The sequence below is a fragment of the Callithrix jacchus genome, chromosome 13 (assembly GCF_049354715.1).
Source record: "Callithrix jacchus isolate 240 chromosome 13, calJac240_pri, whole genome shotgun sequence".
Classification (NCBI taxonomy): Eukaryota; Metazoa; Chordata; class Mammalia; order Primates; family Cebidae; genus Callithrix; species Callithrix jacchus.
Window position 1 is genome coordinate 26,281,984 of NC_133514.1, and position 26,084 is coordinate 26,308,067.

A 26,084-nucleotide genomic window follows, 5' to 3' on the forward strand; every position below is an offset into this window, starting at 1 on the left:
AGGTGTATGTACTTATAAGAGACAGAAAAAGGCCATGTGAAGACAGCGAAGGCCGTTGTGATGCAGCCACAAGCCAAGGAGCATCATATAATTCTAGGGACACTAGAAACTAAGAAATGGTAAAAAAGGACTCCTTCCTGGAAACTTCAGAGGAAACACAGACCTACGAATATTTTGATTTCAGAACTTCTGGACTCTAGAACTGTAAGAGAATAAATTTCTATTGTTTCAAGCTGCTAAATTTGTGGCGATTTTTAAATGACGGCCCTGGGAAAATAATACAATGCTTAAGTGTGTTTTCTTTCTATTTATTTATTTATTTATTGAGAGGGAGTCTTGCTCTGTTGCCCAGGCTGGAGTACTGTGGCTCAACTTTCGCTCACTGCAACCTCTGCCTCCTGGGTTTAAGCAATTCTCTGCCTCAGCCTCCAAGTAGCTGGGATTATAGGTGTGTGCTACCATGCACAGCTAATTTTTCATATCTTTAGTAGAAATGGAGTTTCACCATCTTGGCCAAGCTGGTCTTGAACTCTTGACCTCATGATCCACCTGCCTCAGCCTCCCAAAGTGCTGGGATTATAGGCATGAGCCACTGCACCCAGCCCAAGTGTGTTTTCTCACGTACGTGTTTCATCCTAGATGGAGTTTGTGGTACTTCCTCAAAGTATGTTTTAATGATTTGTCAGATTTGGGACATTCTTAGCCATTTTCTTCAAATAATACTTCTAACCCATTATGTTTGTTCTCAACCTGGGACTCCAGCTGCATATAAATTAGACATTTTTATTACATCTACACATAACTCAAATACTTTCTGCATTTTGTATCGTTTATGTTCTCTGCGCTTCTTTCTGGTTATTTTAATGTTATCAGTCTTTCAGCTTACCAGATCGCTCTTCAATTAGGTTTAATCATCTATCAAAACTATCTATGAGGTTGGGTTCGGTGGCTCACGCCTGTAATCCCAGCACTTTAGGAGACAGAAGCAGGCAGATCACCTGAGGTCAGGAGTTTGAGACCAGCCTGGCCAACATGGCAAAATCTTGTCTCTACTAAAAATACAAAAATTAACTGGGCATGGTGGTGGGCACCTGTAATTCCAGTTACTTGGGTGGCTGAGGTGGGAGAATCACTTGAACCCAGGAAAGTGGAGGTTGCAGTGAGCCAAGATCGTGCCACTGCACTCCAGCCAGGGCAAAAGGGTGAGACGCTGTCTCAAAAAAACAAAAACAAAAAGCAAAAAACCATCCATGAGTTTTAATTTCAGTTTTTATATTTTTTAATATTGAGTTACACTTGTACTCTTTTTATAGCTTTTATAACTGTTAGTATAAAATTAGTCATATATTTTAATTTCTTGAGTCTATTAAGACAAATTATTTCAAATTTGTGTGATACCTCTTTTTTACTGGATCCTGTGGGTGTGATTATATATCGTGTTGTTTCCTTGGTCTTCATTAACATGATCTTCTCATATGCTTTGTATTTTTAATTGAGTGCTGGATATGGTATAAAAAACAATTGTAGATAATCTGAAGCTTCGGATGATGTTTTCTTTCTTCAGAAGGAAATGTTTGCTTATAGCTGCCTGTTACTCCATGGGTACCTGTAGTTCCAGTAAATCTGAATCAGTCAAGAACTGGGGGTATTCAAAACTGGGTCTTTGCTTTGGCCTAATGAATTTCCAGATTAGTCTCTCTTCAAACATCCACCTTGTTGGATTGGTCAAAACCACTCCTTATCGTTAGCTCTGAAATCCATTATTTCTTCTTAAGATTTCGCGAGTTTTTTGAAACCTATTCTCAGCTTCTTAGTCTCTTACTATGTGCTCCAGCCTCAGTAGAACCATCTGGAGGAACTGAGTTATCTTTTCTCTGGTTTGATGTATTCAAATATATGCTTGTGTATTTTGTCCTGGCTTTATAGCTTCGGGAGCCACCTAGCCTGCTAATGACGGAAATGAAACTCACCCCTTTTTATTTTCACACAAAACAATTTTTGTTTCTATCTTTTATGTAGCTAAGTGATTCACTTTGCATTGTCAGAAATTAATATGTTCTACTAAAGAAAAAAAAAGCGGATCATTTCAGACTGTGCTCTTTAGTGGCAGTAAAACTCTGACGGTCCAGGTTTTTCCTTTTTCCATCCTGTTCATCTAAGTGGAAGAAAGAAGTGTCGAGTTTCATTTTTTCCATTGATATGAATTATATCACCCACTCATGAAGAAGCAAAAACTGCAGTTTGTTGTTTTTGCTGCTAATAGAGTAACAATTTGTTTTTCCTCCTGCTAGATTAGTGGTAAAGTTATCGAGAGTAAGGATGATAGGTCAATATTTCACTTTACATATTAACCATATAATAATTACTTGTTGAGTGAATGTGTAAATGAAATAAAAACTGAGCCAGTAATACATTCCGAGAGCAGCTTTAAAATAGTGTTTCAAGGAGTGCTGCCACACAAGGTGTAGGAGGTTAATTGATTGTCTTTGAAACGCTACCGTGAAGAGCAAACGTTTTTCTTTCTGTTATGAAATAAAAGATCAGGAAAAGATCAGATAATCAAATAGTTAGAAAATTGATATTTGTTATGTGCTAGGTTGGAGCATATGAGTGATATTTACAGGAAAGATTGTTTTCTCATCTTTGACTTAATGAAAAATAATTACATTCATTTAAAAGGTATGTTAGGTATTTATTTATTTCCACATCCTAATGGCAGAAGGCATACTGTTAGAGAAGGATTTCTTTAAAGTTTTGGGTAAGTTGAGACATAACTTCATGTAAATACAAATTTTGTTGAACAATATCATAGCGTTTGTACTTCAGTAATAAGTACGAACGCCATCTAAACTTATGAGAATAATATATGTGAAAGTACATGAAAAGAACAAATCTAAGACATTAGTCTGAACGGAATTCACTTTACTAATATCCTGTATATAGGTTGCTAGGCACACTACTGCAATCAAATAAAAGAAAATTATTTCAAACCTACTCACAACTCAATTCATTTGTTATTTTAAAGTCTTCAAATCAGAATTTGGATGACTTGACAGGCTTAGGGATAAAATTATGGTGTTCTATAATTTCTTAAAGAACAGAAGAATATTCTAAAACATGACAGCGTTTAAATGACATAGTACCCCACTTAAGCTTAGGCTTGGATATGGGAAGTCAGTCATTCAAGTTTGATTTATGATAAGTATGCCTCTTCACACACCCGAATTATCTTATATTGTGTTTCAGCTTCCTTTCTACTGCAAGATGCAAGTTGAAATTTATTAAGTGGCAAGAGAAATGCAAGGAGAGAAAAAGCAACACATGTAGTACATGGCATGGTGTGATGGAGAGATGACCTGAGATGACCTACAGGATTACTGCTAACTTAGATGTATTACTTGAAGCTCAGGACAAGTCTTTGGGTGTTAGCTATCCAAATTAAAATGAGAAATAAATGAGATGATTTTAATATCTTTTCCAGTTTTACTATTCTAATATCCAAATCTGTTATCCACAGTAAAATCCCTTCCCCAAATATACACCATCTACACTTTAAATGTCAAAAATATATTTTTTCTGTAAGCTGTACAATAATTCATATTCTCCAAATATTATAAATAGAGAAAATATCTCATTAGTTGATATTATTTGGGCTACGTTTATTCTCATGAGTAAGGAAACAAATGAATAGAGAATTTGTCTCTAAATTTCTTGTCCGTATTCACATCAAAGCTATACACAATGTTTCTCAGTATTTCATTTTTTCCATAAAAATAAGATTTGAGTAATTACAATGATCTCTTAAGCATCACCCTGTGGAGGCTAGAATAGTAGCAAGGATTATACAAAGTAGGAACTTATTCAAGCAATCTATTTGATTTAAAAGTATACAAATTATATATTTTTTCAGCCAAATCACTTCCATTTGTTTATGGACCAGGCATTTTCACAGACCAATTTTGTAAACCCCCACTGACTGATGGAAGATAAAAATAATCTGGAAGCATATAAAAAGCCAAGGGAAACTAGTTTTGATTTCTTTTTTTTAATTCCATCATAAATTATGTTTTACTGTGGTATCAGAGTAAACTTTTTAGGTAGCAACATTTACTTAAAAAGTTTTTAAAAATTCTGTCTAAGATCTTTTACAGCAAAATGTTAAAGGAACTTTGGTATTTATATTTGTACAGATCATGACAAAAGTTCTTAGGATCGAGTGAGAAAATGTCCAGCTTTTGGCCGGCGCGGTGGCTCAAGCCTGTAATCTCAGCACTTTGGGAGGCCGAGGCAGGTGGATCACTAGGTCAAGAGATTGAGACCATCCTGGTCAACATGGTGAAACCCCGTCTCTACTAAAAATACAAAAAATTAGCTGGGCATGGTGGCGCGTGCCTGTAATCCCAGCTACTCAGGAAGCTGAGGCAGGAGAATTGCCTGAACCCAGGAGGCGGAGGTTGCGGTGAGCCGAGATGGTGCCATTGCACTCCAGCCTGGGTAACAAGAGCGAAACTCCGTCTCAAAAAAAAAAAAAAAAAAAAAAGAAAATGTCCGCTCTTTTCTTTTGTGACCAAAATTCTGCTGTTTTATTTTTGAGTGACTGCAATGTATTGGATAACATAGTTACTGCCTTCATCTCTCAAAGAAAGCAAGCAAATGTAGGGTAGGGTGTTATTTCTGAAATTTGTTTAGTCTCTGAGTCTTCCCTTCAAAGAAAACCATGCATAAAGAATACATCATCACCCAGCTAAAGATGAAACCGCCCAGTTGGCACTGCAGGGTTATAATCTGAGCATGGTCTAAAAACCACTGGTGTAGTTGAGAGACCTTGCTTAAGAATCAGGCAAATAGGGTAGTTTAATGCCAGTTTTGCCAATTTCTAGAAGTGTGATCTTGAGAAAATTATTTATCTACTCTGACCATTGATGTCTTTGTGCAAAATTGTCTCCAAAAAGGCTGCCGATAATATCTACTATCTCTTTATAAACGTGCCACTCATCCTATCCAGATATAGAGTCCATTTCTCCCCAGTTTAAATCTGAGCCAGCTTTGTGACTTGCTATGATTAATGGAATATGGCAGAACAGAGGTAGTGCCAGTTCTGGAACTAGGTCATGAATTTAGATGGTATCTGTTGTCATGCTCATGGAGCTCTGGGTCACTATGTAAGAAGTCCAATTATCCTGATGGAGATAGAGGCACATCCTTCCCCTATTAGTTCCAGTCATCCCATCTGAGGCACCAGACAAAGGAATGAAGCCATCTGGGTGCAGCCATATGAGTGAAATTGGTCTTCACTCAATGGAACAGAAAAATCACTGGGCTGAGCCCAGCCAACTCACAGTGTTATGAGAACTAATATGAGAACTAAATCATTACTATTTAAAGTTTCAAAGTTTTGGGGTGGTTTATTATACAGCAATAGATAAAGAAAACATTTTTCATCTATGAACTTGAGATAATAATTAGTTGCTAATGTTATTATAAGACTTTGAAATTTTATACATAACATAGCACCAATGTAGGTGCTTAATTCTTATTCTTTCTCCTCTTTTCCTCCCTTCAATTACTTCTTTGCCCGGCCCTCTAAACCCCAATGCCTAACATGTTGACAGACATGAGAAGGTATTTGATGAGAAGGAAAACACATATAGACTTGGGGAAAGAGAAAAACTTAAAATACACTGGTTCCTTCCAAAGCATGCTTCTCTTATCATTTGCTAATCATCACAAGTGTATTAGTTCATTCTCACCCTTGTATAAAGAAATGACTGAGACTGGGTCATTCATGAAGAAAAGAGGTTTAAATGACTCACCATTCTGCAGGCTGTACAAGAAGCATGGCTGGGAGGCCTCAGGAAACTTACAATGAAGGCAGAAGGCTAAGGGGAAGCAGCCACATCTTACCATGACATGGCAGGAGAGAGAGAGTGAAGGGGGAGGTGCTATACACTTTTAAACAAACAGATCTCCTGAGAACTCACTATCATTAGAGCAGCAGGGGGAAGTCTGGCCCCATGATCCAATCACTTCCCATGAGGTCCCACCCCCGACATTGGGAATTACAACTGGACATGAGATACAGGTGGGGACTCAGAGCCAACCATATCAATAAGTCTCAGCTGTGGGATAACAAATGATTCTTATTAAACTATTGTCTTTTAATCAGAGAAATGTAAATCAAAATCACAACGAGATTCCATCTCACACCAGTCAAAATGGCTGTTGTTAAAAAGTCCAAAAACAGCAGATGCAGTCAAGGCTGCTGTGGAGAAAAGGGAAGGCTGATACACCATTGGAGGGAGTGTAAATTAGTTCAGCCACTGTGGAAAGCAATTTGGAGGATTCTCAAGAAATTTAAAACAGAGCTAACTTTTGACCCAGTAATCCTGTTAATGGGTATCTATCCAGAGAAAAATAAATTAATCTACCAAGAAAAAAACCACACACACTTGCATATTCAGCACAGCAGTATTCACAATAGCAAAGATATGGAATCAGCCTAGGGGCCCTCAACAGTGGGCTGGAAAAAGAAAATGTAGTATATATACACCATGGAATACTATGCAGCCATACAAAAGAACAAAACCATCTCATATGCAGCAACATGGATGTAGGCTGGGGGGCATTATTCTAAGTGAATTAATGAAGTAACAGAAAACCAAATATCACATGTTCTCGTGTGTAAGTGGTAGCTATATATTGGGTATTCATGGACATAAAGATGGCAACAGTAGATACCAGGGACTACTAGAGGAAGGAGGGAGGAAGAGGGACAAGGGTAGAAAAACAAATTATTGGGTACAATGCTCAGTACCTGAGTGAAGGGATCGGTCATGTGCCAAACCGCAGCCTCACGCAATAACCTCATGTAACAAACCTGCACGTGTACCCCCTGAATCTAAAATAAAAGTTGACAGTTAAAAAAATTGTAGGCTTTGAAAGGTTCAATAGGTGATACCATTCTTTACCACATCTGTTCTGAACCACTTGAAAAATTAAAGATGTGTGTAAGGCGGAGCATGAAGACATTACCACAATTACTGGTTGAGGCTATTTGCAGGATTTAACTTGGTATAAAACCAAAGAGATTTCCAAACACGGAATTGCTGTTACATGATCACACCGGTAATCCCAGGCATCACTAGTCTGGTAGTGCCTTTGTCTGGTGCAGAGAACAGCCTGGCAGAGCTGGGCTGAGCACTAACCCTGGAACCCAGTGTGTCAGGAGGCAGAGGGGGCCAGGAACTACCCTCAAAGCTTCGTTTGCACATGGGAGGAAGCTCCAGGAGTGGTGAAGAAACATTCCTCTTTAACATCAACTTCTCTCCAGCTCCAGATTTCCAATGCTACAACCGTGGAGTATGATATGGACACTGTAGTGCTTGTGAATTCCTTTTCACTCTCTGGTTGTTTCTATCTTTCCATAAACCCCCTGCTGTACTTATGCAATGACTAAGTACAAATATGTATTTTTAAAAATTCCTTTTTCTGGAGTAATTGCTTAGCAAATGGCTCTGCTATGGTAGAATTTTTTTAAAAAATAGATCTTCATTGCAAACAATTATTTAAAAAAACAACTTTGTTCTCAAAAATGTGTGTTACCAAAATGCCCTCATAGGCCATTTGAAGAGCCTCTCTATTGCTTAGCTTGCTGGATTTGCTCTTACACACTAAAACATTAATGGCATACGGTAAATTTCCACTCATTTGCAAGCCTTTCTAGTGAGTAATAAAGTATTTGCTCTATGATTTTAATTGCAAATTGTGCCCTTAGAACTCCTCAGTAAATATTTTCTTAGTAAAGTACTGCAAGTGCATATGCATCTATTATGCTGGTCAGTAAAATATTTGCATTTAAGTAATATTGCATGAGATAAAAGCAAGCAAATTTCCATGTTGAAATTTTCATCTGTTCTCACCATTATTCTAGGAAGACAAGTTATACTAAAAGTCTCCATAATTTAACTCAATTTAGCTCTTCTAAGAAGAAGAACCAGTTCCAGATATGATCTATGACTGGGTGCCTAGACATTTTGGTTTGCCCAGGACAGGTCTGGTTTGTACCAGTTGTCTTGACATAATTATTAATTATGTTCTCCTTCATTCATAAAAGTGTCTAGGGTTTGGACAGCAAATCATAGTTATTTCATATACAACTCTAGAATTTGATGAAGATTAACTACAGACCGTATATGAAGTTCTAGGCTCACAAACAATGAGACCTCAGGATTACATCATCGTTCATTTATCTAACATTAAATGTTTCTCTAACAAGTGCAAAAACAAAAAAACAAAACAAAAAAAACCCCTTTACAATGGCACCCTGGAGTATATTTTCAAGCCATCCAATGTAATAATGACATTTTGGGAAAATACCACAAGGTAGGATTCTAAATGCTTCTGATGCTTGACTATTCAACCTCCAGGATGTGGTCAAAGAGTCACACATTTACAAGCATGATGACACGATGACAGAGAGAATGCGGGACACATGGCATTAAGAACATAGCTGGGTGTTGCAATAATTTATATCTTGGAACTACAGTTTATCAATATTGATTAATATCCTTTCTCTACAAAACATACAAAAATTAACAGGGCATGGTGGTCTCTTCCTGTAGTCCCAGCTACTCAGGAGGCTGAGGTGGGAGGATCAGTGGAGCCCAGGAGGTGGAGCTTGCAGCGAGTCATGATCACATCCACACACTCTAGCCTGGGCAATAGATGAGACTCTGTCTCAAAAAAAGAAATGTAATCCCCAATGCAATGATATTGGGAAGTTGTGCCTTTGGGAGGGAATTGGATGATGAGGGTGACAACTTTATAAATGGCATTAATGTCCTTATAAAAAGAGGCCAGAATACTGGCTTACTCATTCTGCCATGTGAGGGTACATTGGCAAGACAGCCATCTATATACAACCTGGAAGAAAGAGCTCAGAATTTCTGGCAACTTGATCACAGACTTCTAACCTCCAGAACGGTGAGAAATAAACGTATGCTGTTGAACAAAGAGAATATTATGGACACAGGGAGGGAAACATCACACACTGGGGCCTGTTGGGGGTTGGGGTCTAGGAGAGGGATGGGATAGGGGTGGGGGGCTGGGGGAGGGATAGCATTAGGAGAAATACCTAATGTAGATGACGGGGTGATGGTTGCAGCAAACCACCATGGCACGTGTATACCTATGTAACAAACCTGCACATTCTAAACATGCACCCCAGCACATAAAGTATAACAATAATTAAAAAAATGTATGTTGTTTATACGTCTCTCAGTGTATGGTACTTTGTTATAGCAGACCAAACTCATTAAGATACTAATGTGGATTTGTCTAAATTTTCAAGGAAGAGAATATAAAAGTCTTGGTTTTCCAGAGTATACAACTAGAGAGACTGTACCTACAAGGATGCATTGTGTGTCCGAGGAATGATTGAATAACTTGAACTCATATAACAGACAGTGTCTTCTACTTGATATTTGTCCAAAATGTAATCTGTAAATAGAATTAGATAAATAATGAATTTTAGAAGCAAAAGCACACCAAAAACATTTTCTTTAAACACGGAAAACCCTTGTTCTTAAATTAAGCTGAATTTATAAACTATTTTCTCATTAGTTATTTCTCATAAGTTATTTTCTCATAAGCTCAGCAAATAGCTTAATTGATGTTGATGTAGAAGATGAATTGGGTTAATAGTCGGTGTTGAGATGCTGCCATCACCGTTTCAGTATTTTAATGGAACATACTCTTCATAGGAGCTTGGCCATCAGGTTGGATAGTTTGCCAAGCAGTAACAATTGAGGAAATGTTTTCTCCATGTCTTTGCATTGTCATAAAATGAAAACAAAAACAGACACCACTTGGGGAATTTGCCATGGATTCAACTGTGTTGCCCCACAATTTGTACCTTGAAGCCGTAACCCCCACTTAATGGTATTAGCAGATGGAGCCTTGGAAAGGTAATTAGGTTTAGATGCGGATGTGGAGGAGGGGCCCTCATGATGGGACTAGTGTCTGGATGAGAAGAGGCACCAGGGCTTTCTCTCTCTCTCTTTCTTTGTTTCTGCCTTGTAAGGACACTTCAGGAATGAGGCCATCTGCAAGCAAGGAAGCAATTCCTCATCAGAAACTGATCATGTTGGCACACTGATCTCAAACTTCCAGTCCCCAAGACTGTGAGAAAGTAAATTTTCCTTGTTCCACCCAGGCTATGGCATATTTTTATGGCAGCCCAAGCAGACTAAGACAGAAATAAAGGAAATCAAACACAGTCCTTTTTATCTTTTTGAATAAATTATTTTTGCCCAAATTAAGAAAATACTAAAGATAACAGCCATTCTTAACATTTTATCGTCAATAGATGAATGCATCTTTGAATAAGTCATCCTAATTGCATTACCAGAGAGTGTAAAGAGTGATTTTTAATGTTCCTCCAGTTAATTTTTTTCAGCTTTATATCTACAATGAAAAGAATGAAGAATTAAACATACTTTGTGAATTAAAGAAAAATAAGTTTAAGCTAAAAAAAATTCATGTTTAAATGTTTAGTTGCTGAAGAAAGGATTTATTATTGTGTTGAAGGTTAAACCAGATGACCTTTCTAAACCTTTCCAGTTCTAAATTCTGCAATTGAAGAAATTGTCACTGTGTTTAACTGTTTGGTAGGATCCAATTAGCCATCCTGTCAGGACCTTTGTGAACCCAGCAAAAATTATGCAAACTTGTAATGAGAGTTAACAAGGAGTTGGGTAACTCCTTTATCTGGCATGAGGAAATTCATTTAATAACACCAGGGCAATGCAATTGCCTTAATTGCCTGAGCAATGTCATTTAAAGTTAACCAAGTGCATATGAACATATAAAGGACTGCACAGAAAATAAAGACGAAGTATATTCTAGTCTTACATTATTCATGGAAGACTAAATTTAAACCATCAATTTCATGAATTTATTGCTAAGTTTCCAGTATAACTGTCAAGAAATAAAATGAAAATAATTATACCTTTATCAAATATGATTCTAGAATCGCTATTTTATGCAATCTATAGATTACTCTTGAAATACAAAGTTATGTACATGCATATACAAACCTCTTCTTTAATTACTTTTACCTACACACATTTATTCTGTGTACATAACACATATGCATAAATTAGTAATCAATTTCTAAAAAATGATTAGTGCATGAGTTGACTTAGACAAAGTTAGTTTGTTGAATTTGGCACAGTGAAATAATGCTCTGTCAAAAATGTGATAACCTGTTAAAAGTAAACGTAAAACAGAATCTTTGTCATAGAGAGGCTTACATTTATTTTGAAATAAAGATCAAAAATAAACATTTTTAAAAGCAACTCAAGGTATTATAAAGATCTTTTAAGTTACTTTTTAAGCTATTATTGTTATAATAGTTTGATTAGATGATGGTGTTGCCTGTAATGGTAATAAGGTAGGAGGTCAAAGACCCAAAAGATTAGTGAAAGCAGAATTGTCAGGAAGGTGCTTATGAATGAGATTGCCTTTCATCTAGACCTCAAATAATGTATAGAATTTGGATAATCAGATAAAAATTTACAAATTCTACTGATGCAGGACAGAGAAGCCCCCCAACTGGGGCTTAGCCCAAGAGGGTTCTTGGCTTTGCTCAGGAAGTAATTCAAAGGTGAGCTGGTGTGGTGTTAAACAGTAACTTTTACTGAAGCTGCAGTGCACAGCAGTGGCAGAGCAGGGCTACCCCATAGATGGTGTGCCCAGAATAGCAGCTGAGAGGTAGTCTGCAGGCATATTTATAGCTACTTTTAATTATATGCAAATTAAAGGGGTGGATTATGCAGAAATTTAGAGGATGAGAATGATAACTTTCTATCTGTTGAGTTGTTGCCATGGAAAGAGGTGGTGACTTTCAGGCATTGCCATGGAAATAATAAAATGACACGGTACACTGGTGGGCACATCTTCTGGGGAGGTGCTTCTGCCCTAACCTGTTTTAGCTCGTCCTCAATTTGGTCCAGTGTCTAAGCCCGGTTTCTGGAGTCGAGTTCTGCCTTCTTCCTCACTACCATTCTGAATGAATTAGAAACAATAATTTTCACGTTTTTATTTTTCAAAGTAGAAATAGCATAATTTCTTTTCTGATTATAAAAGTAAAGATCATATGAGAAAGATAATGGGTGGTGAGGCTGCGAGTGTGGTATATGCATGGGAGGGAGAAATAGAAATTTTCCTTTTTTGACCATGTATTCATGAATACTGTATTGATGTTTATCAGATAATTATCGGTTAACTGGAAAACCATGCATAAAAATATTTTTGTAATTCAATCATGTTTTTCTGATCTAACATATACAGAATTGTATTGTGCGTAGTCAGGACACATAGCTGAGAACTCAGTATGATTATCCAGGACTGGAAAGGGTGTAAGGTCCCTGTCTCAAAGAAGGCCTCATTAGGGAACACAGTTTTACAGCCAACAACTCTGGATAGATATGAATAAGAGTCATATGAAATTTTCTGTGTCACTTCCTACTGCTGAGTTCAGTTTTTAATATGTGCATCTTAAATTCAAGAAGTTGGAGAATTCCCGCCCATGGCCTTGTGTGACTAGGTATGGGCAACACTTTACCTGGGCCATGGGTACCTGATAAACTTTGGAATTTATCATTGCATCCTCTGATTGTGCCTAAAATGTTTGGTACTGCATTTTACAAAGTTGTCATCCAGGCTAATTCATCCTTATCTGAGTCTGTAGCTCAGCTCAGTGTCACCATATTAGAATAGAGGATACTTTCCTTTGACCTCTCTGGGAATCATGTAGCACACTGTTAGAGTAGCTGTAAACAAGCATTCTAAAATAAACAAAATAATTAATAATAATTTGGTGTATGTTCTTCTACTGTTTTCTCCATATATGCATATATGCTTATACCTACCCACTCAAATATAGATAGAAACAAAGAGGATCAAACTGCATGTGCTGTTTTCTAAACGGCTTTAAATCATCTTAATATAGCAAGGGCATAATTCCATGTAAAAAATATAGAGAACTGCATCACTATTTTAAATGTTACTTGTCTCTTTCTCTTCATCATACTGGCCTGGCAAAACCCCAGCATTGGCTTAATGCATAATCACCTGCTCTGCATATGCTGAATGTGTTTGTAGAAAACATCATATGGACTGGGTCTGCTTTTGATGCATGGCTACACACCTTCGCTGAGCACTCAGCACTGCCTTGGCAAGCCTAACGATTTCCTTAGTTAATTTGCTCTTTTGCTTTGTTAAGTCAACTATTTTTCATTTTCTCCTCTCTCCAGCTTCTATTTTTGAGAAAAGAACTACTTTTTCCTTCTGCCACAAATGTTCAGCCTAACAGTCATTGAAATTCAGGACTTCTCTGTTTCCCCACCAATCAAAATAAATGGTCCTTGCTCATCATTGTGGCCTAACTCTTCACTTGAACAATTTAGCTCATGATCTGCTTTCTACTAAAGGTCTTTGCTCCTACAATTATCTTTTCTTCTCTCTGGCATCATCTATTTGTTTTCTCACCATATGCATCATTTCCATCAACATGCAAACATCATAAAATATTTTCAGTCTTAGGGAAACATTTCTTCTTTTCATTACATCCTGTCTATCAGTGGCCATTTCTCTGCTTTTTGTTCTAATTAAGTGTCTTGAAAAAGGTTGTCTCTATAACCTGTTACCTATCTTCAAAGTTTTTATTTTTCTTGAACTCACTCAGATTAAACTTTTCATTACACATCTCTGGGTCATGTGAATAAGCATTTCACAGGATTTTGTTAGGTCCTTTTCCCCTTTCCATCCTTTAAATGTTGGCCTACTCCAAGGTTTCACTTTTCCACCACAGATTTTTCTTATCTTCAATTATTCCTTAGGCAATTTCATCCATTCCCAAGGCTTTACATACCACATATACACTAAAGTTTCTTTGCAAACTCCTTCCCTAAACTCCAGATTCATATATCCACAGAGCTCATACATCCCACTGCCACCTGACATGTCTCTTTGGATGTTTCAGAAGCAACTTAAAATTAACATGTTTTAAAAAGAAGTTTTAATATCTTCCCTTACATTGCCACAATCTTCTAATTATTTCTGGAGCAATTTCTGATAATTTCTCACCCTCTAGTTTCTATTAACTCTTTTTCTTTCCATGCAGAATCTTGATTCTGTTCAGGCTGGCAGTGTGTCCAGTTAAAATTCTCATCTGCTCAGGACTGTCATATGAGCAACCCTAGTTTCACGAAAAGGTTTGGGGGAAATCCCTTTTATTCTGTTCTCTGAAATAATGTGTATAGCATAGATATCGGCTGTTCCTTGGAAGTTTGGTAAAACTCATCCATAAAACTAACTGTACTTCAGTAGGTGTGTGTGTGTGTGTGTGTGTTAGAAAGTTAAATTGGATTCAATTTAAAGGAGAAACCATAACATATATATATATATACACTTACATTTGAATGGAAACTATCAGTTATAAATGCCTAACATACAACAAAATGATTTATCAGTTTATTTGGGCAGAGTAGCTAAATTGGCCACAAAGCATATACAAATATTTTGAATATGCATGTACGTGGTGTAATGAGCACACTGTCTGGTATGGTGAACACTCAGTAAGTACTGAAAACTAAATGTGATCTGCCAAAGAAATTGTGTGCTAAAGAGTCTATTCAGAATCTTATACTAGCTTTTGAAAATAATAGGCAATTTAATAAATTGAGATTTATAAACAAGTTTCTGCTGAGCTTTTAATCGTTAACATATTAAGCTTTCTATATGTCTTGCTTATGAATTTTTATTATATTTATAAGTTGTGCAATTTTTAATGATCACAGTGACTTTCGAATAATACTGGATTCTGTTTACAACTGGATTTGTAAGTTAAATACATTCAATTTATTTCATCTTGTTTGATGCTTTCCCAAGTATTTAAATAATTATTTGAAAGCCAATCAACTAACATTTAAACACAGTGAAACTAAAAGTTCTTCTAATTGCTCTAATTCTAGATATAAACTTGTAACATTTCTTCTAAAAATTTCAGGTCTAAATTAGTTACTCAATTACACATTTTAAATGGAAATTACAAACCATCACGCTACTAGGCCATTTTCTCAAATGAAGTATCAAAACTGGACAGCTTCCTATGTATAAAATATTAATGCTATAGTTTTGATTCTGTTAACTGAAATTACTTTTGACCAGAGATGTGACATGCCCTTGGTGTGACATCTAGAAGTGTAGACATCCAGGATGATTGATCTCAACACCCACTAAAGAATCATCATTTAGCAAGTTACCTTCTCAGTATGCTGGACAGAGCAGAAAGACCCTCAATTTTGGCCAGCTCACTAACGGGATTCTTGTTAGTGACTATAATGAGACGCGTGTATAGACCCCAATGGAAGTTTTTATATCAATGATTCCATAATGCTTTAAAACTGATTTACTGCAGAACCTTAAGCTTTCAGTAATACAAGTTACCTCATTTCTTTCCATTCTTTCCCAAGCTGGCAGTTTCCAATCCAACTGAATACTGAATTGAATTTTGCATTTGCCTGTTAAGCTATCTAATTCTAATTAAGTCATCTATCTAATTCTAATAAAAGATTAGTCTGATATAAACCTAAATTATTATTTTTTTGTATACCAGGTTTTAGGGCCGTGTATTCTCATGGACTTTAACATGATGCATGACTGAAATTTGGATCTCTCTCGTGATTACAACTTCTAAAGTTTTTTTGTTGAAGACTAACTTGAACAGCTAAATGTCATAACTGTGTATATGCTAATGTACTTATTGAGTAGATTAAATAAAGTAAGATATTTAGAATAAGAGAGGTCTTGCCTAACTGTATGCTGATTAGTGACACTTGATATGTTGTGTCAACTTTAGGAAGGACTTCAACAAATTAAAGCTTGTAGGGGAGGTCTTTCAGAAAGTTGAGGAGGCTTTGAAAGAGAGAAACCTGAAAAATCTTACATTGAAAAAAAAAAGAGACTTAAAGCTGAAATGGGAGCTGTCTTCAAATCGGAGAACACCTGTTCTTCAGAAAGCAGAAGAAACTTTGTCTACAATGCTTCAAGGGCAGAACTATGGCTCATGAGCGAAGCTGTCCTTGTGGCTGATAAATAGTCTCAACACATAAAAAATATGAATATCTGAAAATTAAATAGGCTGCTTCCCGACATAGTGAATTGAAGAATTTTTTTTTTTTTTTGAGACGGAGTTTCGCTGTTGTTACCCAGACTGGAGTGCAATGGCACGGTCTCGGTTCACCACAACCTCCGCCTCCTGGGTTCAAGCAATTCTCCTGCCTCAGCCTCCCGAGTAGCTGGGACTACAGGTGCACACTGCCATGGCCAGCTCATTTTTGTATTTTTAGTAGAGATGGGTTTTCACCATGTTGAACAGGATGGTATCGATCTCTTGACCTCATGATCCACCTGCCTTGGCCTCCCAAAGTGCTGGGATTACAGGTGTGAGCCACTGCGTCCGGCTGAAGAAATTTAAGTATAAGACTAGAAATTGAATTAGAGAGTGTCACACACATATTCAAACTGAACATCTGTGCATCTGTGAAGTTTAAGACGTGGAGATGATCTGGTACATATACTATTAATGAAAGAATACTGAGACCAATGGATGTTGGAATTTTCTTTATCCACATCCACATTAATAAGTTAATGAGGGTGTCACAGAGTAATCATGCTACTGTAATTTATCATAACTCTCTAACATTGATGATTAAAATGAAAAGTCAAGGCCTAAGTCCCAGACGTAGAGAGGAATGACGACAGTGATGCATATATTGTTAAGAAGGGTGACACTGTCAGAAAAGACAGCTGTAATTAGGTAAATTAGTTACTTTTTGTATGAGTGAGTTGACAGATAACTAGAGTATAGGGAATTTTATGCATGGACAGAATAAGTCCACACAATCACAGTTAAAAGCCTGATCAAACTTCACTAATCGTGGTGAATTCAAATGAGAATATGGATCAGATGGGAAATTCAAATAAATATGAAGTTCTAAAATTTAGAAGAAAAAAGATACTAAACAAATACAATTCTGGGCATACCTTCAAATGCACAAATATAACACAAAAAACCAGGCAATCACAAAATGGAGAGCAAACTACTACAGTGAATAAATCACAGTTAAGAAAACTAGCAAGCAAATTGGATACAATAAAATAGTAATATTGAATTTAAATGTAATGTGGTGACCTTTCTTATTGTGTCTTGAATTTTACAATGAATATAGACCATGAAAAGCTTGCTATGGTTTGGATTTCATCCACATGCAGTTTAGATTAACTTCTTATCTTCCTACTCTAATTTTCTCAGAGGCTGCATTTTATAGCTTTGCGGTTGAGCTCCAAAAAGGTGATTAAAATTCAACTAACAAAAAAAAAGAAGAAGAAATTGGGGTGATTTGGCCTGGAGAAGAGAGGATGGGGAATGATTTGATTCCTCTTAAGCAGATAATGGCAACTAGACTATTTCTATTTCCTTACTTTATAGAATAATAAGTGGAAGTCTATAAATTTTCTCTATAAATTTTGTTTTTAAAAAATGGGTTATATGCCTAATGTGTTTTCAGATGTTGGGTGGTGTGAAGTTTATTAAAAGTCAAGGACTTATTAAATATCAAGGACTTTTAAATAGTCTCTCAATATATCATCTAATTTTATAACAAAGTTAGTTATCTTTTCACACACCTTTTTAAATATTGTATCTGTTTAGTTTTTCAAGATTTATTATTTTTGGAGGAGGTAGTTTCTTATTCACATTACTTTAAAATTAAAGTTACCAATATTGAGGTTACATTCTATTACTTTGCAAATATTAATATATTCATTTTCGGACTTCAGGATTATTCCTCTTATACAATTTTATTAACAGCTAAAGATTATTCCAAGTTATACCAAGTCAGTAGGTTCAGAGAACAAGTTCTGGAAATTAAATCTTATGAAACTCATCACTTATGTTAATGTAGGTATGTTGTTCTGTTTATTTATGAATTAAAGAAAAATGACCTAAATAAAAAACAGCTATCTATATTTATACCTATGTCTATACATATGGCTTCAAACGTTTTATATGAATATGTATTTTTATCTCTGCATGTGTATATGTACATATTCATATACATAAATGTAAGAAGAAAGCAGAATAATACAAAATAGATCTTTCCAATCATTTGTTCGTGAAAAGTGTAAGTATTTGCAATCGCTTCATACTCCTTTAACAATGACAGGAGATAGTAGAGTTCAGAATAGATATGAATCCATTTTGAGTAATAGATATACACAAGATGATTGAGGATTGCCTACTGAGTTAATGAGACCATTGAAGGCAAAAGAGATATTTGCAAACACAGTCCATTCCTTTAACATTGCTTGTTTTCTTATTTCAAGGAAAGTAAATATCTTTTATGTTTAAAGGAAGATGATAGCATTTAGATAATGATAATCTTTCGTGATACTGGAGTGGCATGTAAATATCTTTAAAAAAGGTCTGTGTGGACCCCATAGAGACAACACAACTGACAAAGAAAATCTGTCTCTAGGAGACTGCAGTTGAGGGAATCAGTTTGTGTAAGTTCCTCTCTTAAACTTAAGTGAGCTGATAAAGAAGGGAAAAAAGTTTATATTGCTAAATACAAGTTCAATGCACATTACAATGTTAAAGCAGATGAAGTTTACGAACATCTGAAATTAGATTTAAAAGATTCTGTTTAGTAAATTCACTTAAATAGTTTTATAGAGAGAACAGTAGCACTCTTAAGTTTTAAGCTTTGTTAATTTAATGTGTTAAATCTATAATCAAAAAACATTAAAAGAGCAGATATTTGTTTTTCTTAATATTAGTCAGAAGTCAGATTCTTTACAAAGTGAACAATAATTCTAAAAGTAGGTAGAAGTGAACACTAATGCTAAAAGTAGGTATTTGACAAGCAAAAATCAAATGTAAATAGGTATATGCATATCTTTTGAAAGTAGATTAATTATTCCCATATGAGTGAGCTTCCAGCTACAATTATTGAGATTTTACAACACTTAGTTCTCATCTGTTAATGCTCTTCTTTCCTCTCACAATTTATATTCTTTTTCCTTCCGTAATTTATACTCTCATACTGAGTGATTCTAAAGTTCAAAAGTCAGCAGAACTAATCAGTGGTGTTAGAGCTCCATATAGTGACTATCTTTGGAGAGGAGGGTCAGCTCTGATTGAGAAAGGGCTACAGATACAGCTTCTTGGACTTTGGTATATTCTTGCATAATTCTTGTTTAATTGGACCATGTACAATTCTCGACATAGGTGGAAGTTATGATACATTCATTTTGCATAATTAACTGAGTGATATAATCAAGAATCAACAAATATTATTTGAGAACCTACCACATACCACACATTAAACTAGGCTTGGGTTTTAAAATACCACACATGACAGACACTGTCCCTGTCCTCAAGGGGTATACAATCTAGTGGTGAATAAAGGCAGCTAAACAAGTCATTACAACACAGTGTGATCCAAGTGAATGATAAATAATATGCGGTATGAATTTTAGCAAAAAACTTCCTGTATAATGCATCATTTATGTTAAAACTTGAAAGACTGGCAGAGTTTTCTTCTGGAAAGGAAGGTTGAAAATGTGTTCCTGTAGAGGAAATAACATATGGAAGGGCCAAGACATGAGCGACTGAATTGGTCTTTTATCAAACTAGAATTGGTATAGACTTGCTCAAAATTCAAGTACTCAAGATAGAAATATTCATTCATTTTTTTCTATTCTTTGCAACTATGTTTGTGATTTCTTCTTAATATAGTTTGTATATTGGAAATACACAAGCATTTCCTCTTCAGCTGCTGTATTGGCTAAGTTGCAGGCTAAGCTAGTTGCTCTAAAATGATTCCAAAACACAGTGACTCAAAGAGCTAAAATGTCTTTATCTGACACGTAATAGTCTGGAGTTTGGTGGTGGTTTAGGGAAAGAAAGTAGCTTTGATTCCAGAAAGTTATTTCAAGATCATTTCTTTCAGCTTCTCATTCCCAGAGAATTGTCCTCATTTAACTGTGTAACACTGACAGCTCCTGGTCTGTCTTCTAGTCCATGGGAAGAGGGAAAGAGACTAAGATTATAGCAATTTTCTTTTGGGGACATGATGCAGAATTTTTATACATAATTTCTACTCATCTTCTAATGGTAATAGTATGGTTATATGGCCACACTTAACTGTAGGCAAGGTTGGAATGTACAGTCTCCAGCAGAGTGGCCTTGTGGACAGCTACCCTTTATTACTCTAGAAGAGGGACAGAGGGACTCAGGGAGAAACTAGCAGCCTATCAAAACTGTCCACTTCTAAAGCCCCTTTGTGACAGTGTGAAATTTTCATAAAATAAATGCGTATCAGTAAGTGGCAGATCATGAGAGTCCTTTTTTATCAAAGTTAAATGTCCACATTTTATTTTGAAGACTGTTTGGAACTGTGTAGGAGTTTAATCAAAGGAGTGGCACAGTCACATTTTCGTTTTGGGAAACTAAACTCTGAATGTAGGTTTGGGAAAACACCAAAGGAAGGAGGCTGCTTTCAATGGATTGGCTAAAATCTGGTTGAGATATTGTGGTGAAAAGAACTAAAGATATGAGTAGAGCATAGAGGAGATCAGATGTAGAGAAATATGTGAGCTTAAGTGGTTAAATGCACAGTCATCACTTAGATGTGAGGAAGGAAGCTTAGGAGCAGACAATGATGACACCAAGGTATGGGCTGGGTGGAGTTGTGTCCTCTGAGTACAGGGAAGGAAGGGAAGGGGTATTTAGTCAGACTAGTAGGTAAAGATAAATTTAATGTTGGACACAGAAAGTTTTAATCACTGTGCTAATTAAGTAAAGCTGTGCAGGACCAAAGTGAGCTCAAAAGCACCTGTTCAAAGCTGTTCTTGACAAAATAGTGGGCCTAGAATGGGATGCTGAGGAAAGCCAACACTTAAAGGTAGTCAGAGAAAACGGAAGCAATACTCACTGACAGATTTTTAAGCAAATAATCTATCAAGTTCATCTAAATCCAATTAACTGAGTATAACTTAACAGAAGAGGAAGTCAACATCTATTGACCTTCTACACTGTTGATTTCGCCATTTGTTCACTAAAAGTACTGCCCACTATCTATAGTTTATAACAATTTCATTTTGTTATTCATAGTGTAGTTTATAACAATTCCATTTCATTGAAGATACCTGAAAAATCAGCTTTTCAGTGAGTCGCTGAAAAAGGATGGTGCTATCCCATAATTCAAAATTAGGTAAACTGGGAGAGGAGAAAACTAGAAATTTGTAGTTTATTTATTCAAATGGAGATAGGCCTCATAAAGGATGGTGCAGTCAACAGTCCTAAATGCTCCGCATTCAAGCAAGATGAAAGCTAAAAAAATGACGAGAAGATTTGGTAAGAAGGACACCACTGGTGTCTTCCATGAGATCAGTTTGATTGGGATAGTGGGGGCAGAAGTTGGACTGGAGAGTATTAAAGACAGATTAGAGGTGAAAAAAATGTAGATTCACAGTGTAACCTCTGTTTTCAAAAGTATGGCTGTAGAAAGAATAATAAAGCTAGCAGCTACAAGGAACAGGGATTTCTGGAAAAGCATTTAGGTTTTTAAAAAAGGAGAAATTTGGTCAGGCATGGTGGCTCATGCCTGTAATCCCAACACTTTGGGAGGCTGAGGTGAGCGGATAACGATGTCAGGAGTTCAAGACCAGCCTGGCCAATATGGTGAAACCCTGTCTCTACTAAAAATACAAAAATTAGCCAGGAGTGGTGGTGCACGCCAGTAGTCCCAGCTGCTCGGGAGGCTGAGGCAGAAGAATTGCTTGAACCCCTGAGGCAGAGGTTGCAGTGAGCTGAGATTGTACCACCGCTCTCCAGCCTGTATGACACAGAGAGACTCCATCCCCCTCCACCCCGCAAAAGGAAGAAATTTGAGAATGTCGGAGTGAATAAATAAGCATTTCTTGGGGAAGAAAGTGAAATATATAACCCAGAGTGGTCCTTGTGAAGGTGGAGACAGGAGAGTCCCACAGAAGAGATGCAGCTGTACTGAAGGAAGATCCATTTCTCTTTCTAACAGTAGAGAAAGAAAAAAGAACGGTATGATTCCAGGGTTTTAAAAATTATTATTTCAGATTATTGTTATTGCTTTTGAATTGTTTTCGGGAAAAGAGATAGAAAGTGACAGTTTTGTGCTAGTGTTTTTATATCAGAATGCTGCTATTGTTTTTTGTTCATTTGTCTGTCAATGGAAGAGTTTTATTGACTACAATTCAAGTAAAAGCATATAGAAGAGGCAATCATTTAAAAACACCAAAGCCTACTAAGCGTCCTGTTGGGCCATGCCTGAGAGGGAGGATAGGCTTCATTTGCTTCATTCCTTGGAGTCTCAGAATTTCCACTGAGTGAAGTCATAGATGTCTTTCTCACCATCCATTGAAGAGGTTCTCCAGCAAGAGACGGCTCATAGGTTTATTGATTCTGAAGCCCTTGTCTAGGGCAGGAGCGCTTATATGCCTATTGAAAATAGCACTCCCAGTGAAATAGAGAACATCACAGTAATGCTGATTAGCTGTCAACTTCATACCAGTTTTTCTATGTGAATATTCTTTTCATCATTTTTACTTGGAACTTGGCAAAAACTCATCTTAGGTGTTAACAAGTTACTGTACGACTCAACCTCCGCCTTCAGGTGATTAGAAAATTGATTGTTTTTTGTAAGGGGAATTTGATACCAATAAATTCCATTCAATTATTCATTCTACTAATAAGGCATGCTACTAATTCAATTATTCATTCAATTATTCATTCTACTAATAAAACATTATAAATCTCCAGACAAATATGTGCTATGAATCAGCTGTTTTCTTAAAAGCGAAGTATCTACGTTTTCCACAATTGTTGATTGTTTCTTATTTATAGCAACATGTTCTTGTTTTATAAATATGGCATCTACTTTTTTTCTGGATATGAATTTTACTGATTTTAAAATATTATTTTTAAATTTTCTCATTTGGTTCATGTGTGTGTTCAATCTTTTTCCAGTTTGTATGTTGCTTGTTCTTATCAAAATAATGGAATTCTTTGACATTTATTCCTACTCACAAAGGATGGAATTGGTCGACAAGTATTAGTAGCTATAGTGTGTATTTGCCTGCTTAAATAAACTTTTCTTGTCTTTTTTTTGTTACTGAAATTCACAGTAATTACAAGATACCCATTTAGTGGTTTAGAGAATGTAGGAATACACTGGCTGGGAAGCACTGCTTGGGAGTAATGGAGAAACATATTTCCTATAACAAGCTTGCAAGATGATATATTGTGGAGAATAGAAATTATTTAAGGCTTCCCTTTGAATGTTGATATAGTTTCTGAGGTTACTATGAGATTGCCCTAATTATCAATTTACCATAAAGGCAAACGTTGGACCCAATATCTCTGACTGTAGGAGCTCATAACCTTTTAATCAATTTACCAGCCAACCTGGTCCACTGTCACTCTCAACATTAGCTCCCTATGATCGAGAGTAAATTGGAGTGCTGCTGAGGAAGTTCCTTTATTCACCTGTATTGGATGGAAAGCTATGAAGCACCACTGGATTTGGCAATCAGTACAATTCCATAGGCTTCCATCTTATAGAAATTTGTCAATTTTTAAACAATACTCTTCCCAACTTTATAGTACTTTTAGCTTACGTAAGGGACCTCTTCAAGGAAAACTACAAACCACTGCTCAATGAAATAAGAGAGGACACAAACAGATGGAGAAACATTCCATGTTCATGGATAGGAAGAATTAATATTGTGAAAATGGCTATACTGCCCAAAGTAATTTACAGAATCAACGCTATCCCCATCAAGCTACCATTGACTTTCTTCACAGAACTGGAAAAAACCACCATGAACTTCATATGGAAACAAAAGAGAGCCCACATAGCCAAGTCAGTTCTAAGCAAAAAAACACAGTGGGAGGCATCACACTACCGGATTGCAAACTATACTACAAGGCTACGGTAATCAAAACAGCATGGTACTGGTACCAAAACAGAGATATAGACCAATGGAACAAAACAGAGGCATTGGAGGCAACACAGCATATCTACAACCATACAATCTTTGATAAACCTGACAAAAACAAGCAATGGGGAAAGGATTCCCTGTTTAATAAATGATGTTGGGAAAACTGGCTAGCCATGTGCAGAAGGCAGAAACTGGACCCCTTCCTGACACCTTACACAAAAATTAACTCCAGATGGATTAAAGACTTAAACATAAGACCTGGCACCATAAAAACCCTAGAAGAAAATCTAGGTAAAACCATTCAGGACATAGGAGTAGGCAAGGACTTCATGATCAAAACACCAAAAGCATTGGCAACAAAAGCCAAAATAGACAAATGGGACCTAATCAAACTCCACAGCTTCTGCATGGCAAAAGAAACAGTCACTAGAGTGAATCGGCAACCAACAGAATGGGAAAAAATTTTTGCAGTTTACCCATCTGACAAAGGGGTGATATCCAAAATTTACAAAGAACTTAAACAGATTTACAGGAGAAAAACAAACAAGCTCATTCAAAAATGGGCAAAGCATATAAACAGACAGTTTACAAAAGAAGACATACATGAGGCCAAGAAACATATGAAAAAATGCTCATCATCACTGGTCATCAGAGAGATGCAAATCAAAACCACATTGAGATACCATCTCATGCCAGTTAGAATGGCGATCATTAAAAAATCTGGAGACAACAAACGCTGGAGACGATGTGGACAAATAGGAACACTTTTACACTGTTGGGAGTGTAAATTAGTTCAATCATTGTGGAAGACAGTGTGGCGATTCCTCAAGGTGTAAGAAATTGAAATTCCAATTGACCCAGCAGTCCCATTACTGAGTATATATCCAAAGGACTATAAATCATCTACTATAAGGACACATGCACACGAATGTTCGTTGCAGCACTGTTTACAATAGCAAAGACCTGGAACCAGCCCAAATGCCCATCGATGATAGACTGGATTGGGAAAATGTGGCACATATACACCATGGAATATTATGCAGCAATAAAAAATGATGAGTTCATGTCGTTTGAAGGGACATGGATGAATCTGGAGAACATCATTCTCAGCAAACTGACACAAGAACAGAAAATGAAATACCGCATATTCTCGCTCATAGGTGGGTGATGAAAAATGAGAACACATGGACACAGGGAAGGGAGTACTAAACACTGGGTTCTATTGGGGGGAAGAGGGGAAGGACAGTGGTGGGGGGGAGCTGGGGAGGGATAGCCTGGAGAGAAATGCCAAATGTGGATGAAGGGGAGGAAGGCAGCAAAACACACTGCCTTGTGTGTACCTATGCAAATATCTTGCATGTTCTGCACATGTACCCCAAAACCTAAAATGCAATAAAAAAGTGTGAAAAAAAAATAAAAAAAAAAATAAAAAAATACAGTTTCTCCATCATCATTTCAACAGGATGGTACTAGGTCGCTTCCTTTCTTTTTCTAGATCCATATGTCTGGTTGGTATGATTTTACTTGTGCCAGAATAATGTCTTTGGTGTTTTATACTGCAGTCTTCAGTTTCCAGCTGGATTTCAAACCCTTGTTATATGTCTAATAGGACATATGTTGTCACCTTTATCAAAGTTTGCCTTTGGTGGCTGAGTCAAGCTGTCCACTCAACTTTAACATCTCCACAACCCAAATTACAAGTGTACTCATCTCAGTTGGTATTGTTAATGGTGTTGAGGCATCACAGAGTCCATAACATTGTAAATTTGAAAACTTCTTATTTTTCTCATGTCTTAACGTCCTCACAAACACATTGTGAGCACCCTGTCTGGGCAACCACGTGCACCAGTGTGATTAGATTGGTCCCTACCACATGTTCCCCTTCTTGCCCTCCCTTGACTGTGACCTAGTAACATTGCAAAATACTGATAAAATGCCCTCATACTTTACACGCATGAACTTTGCCCTGACTCTCAATA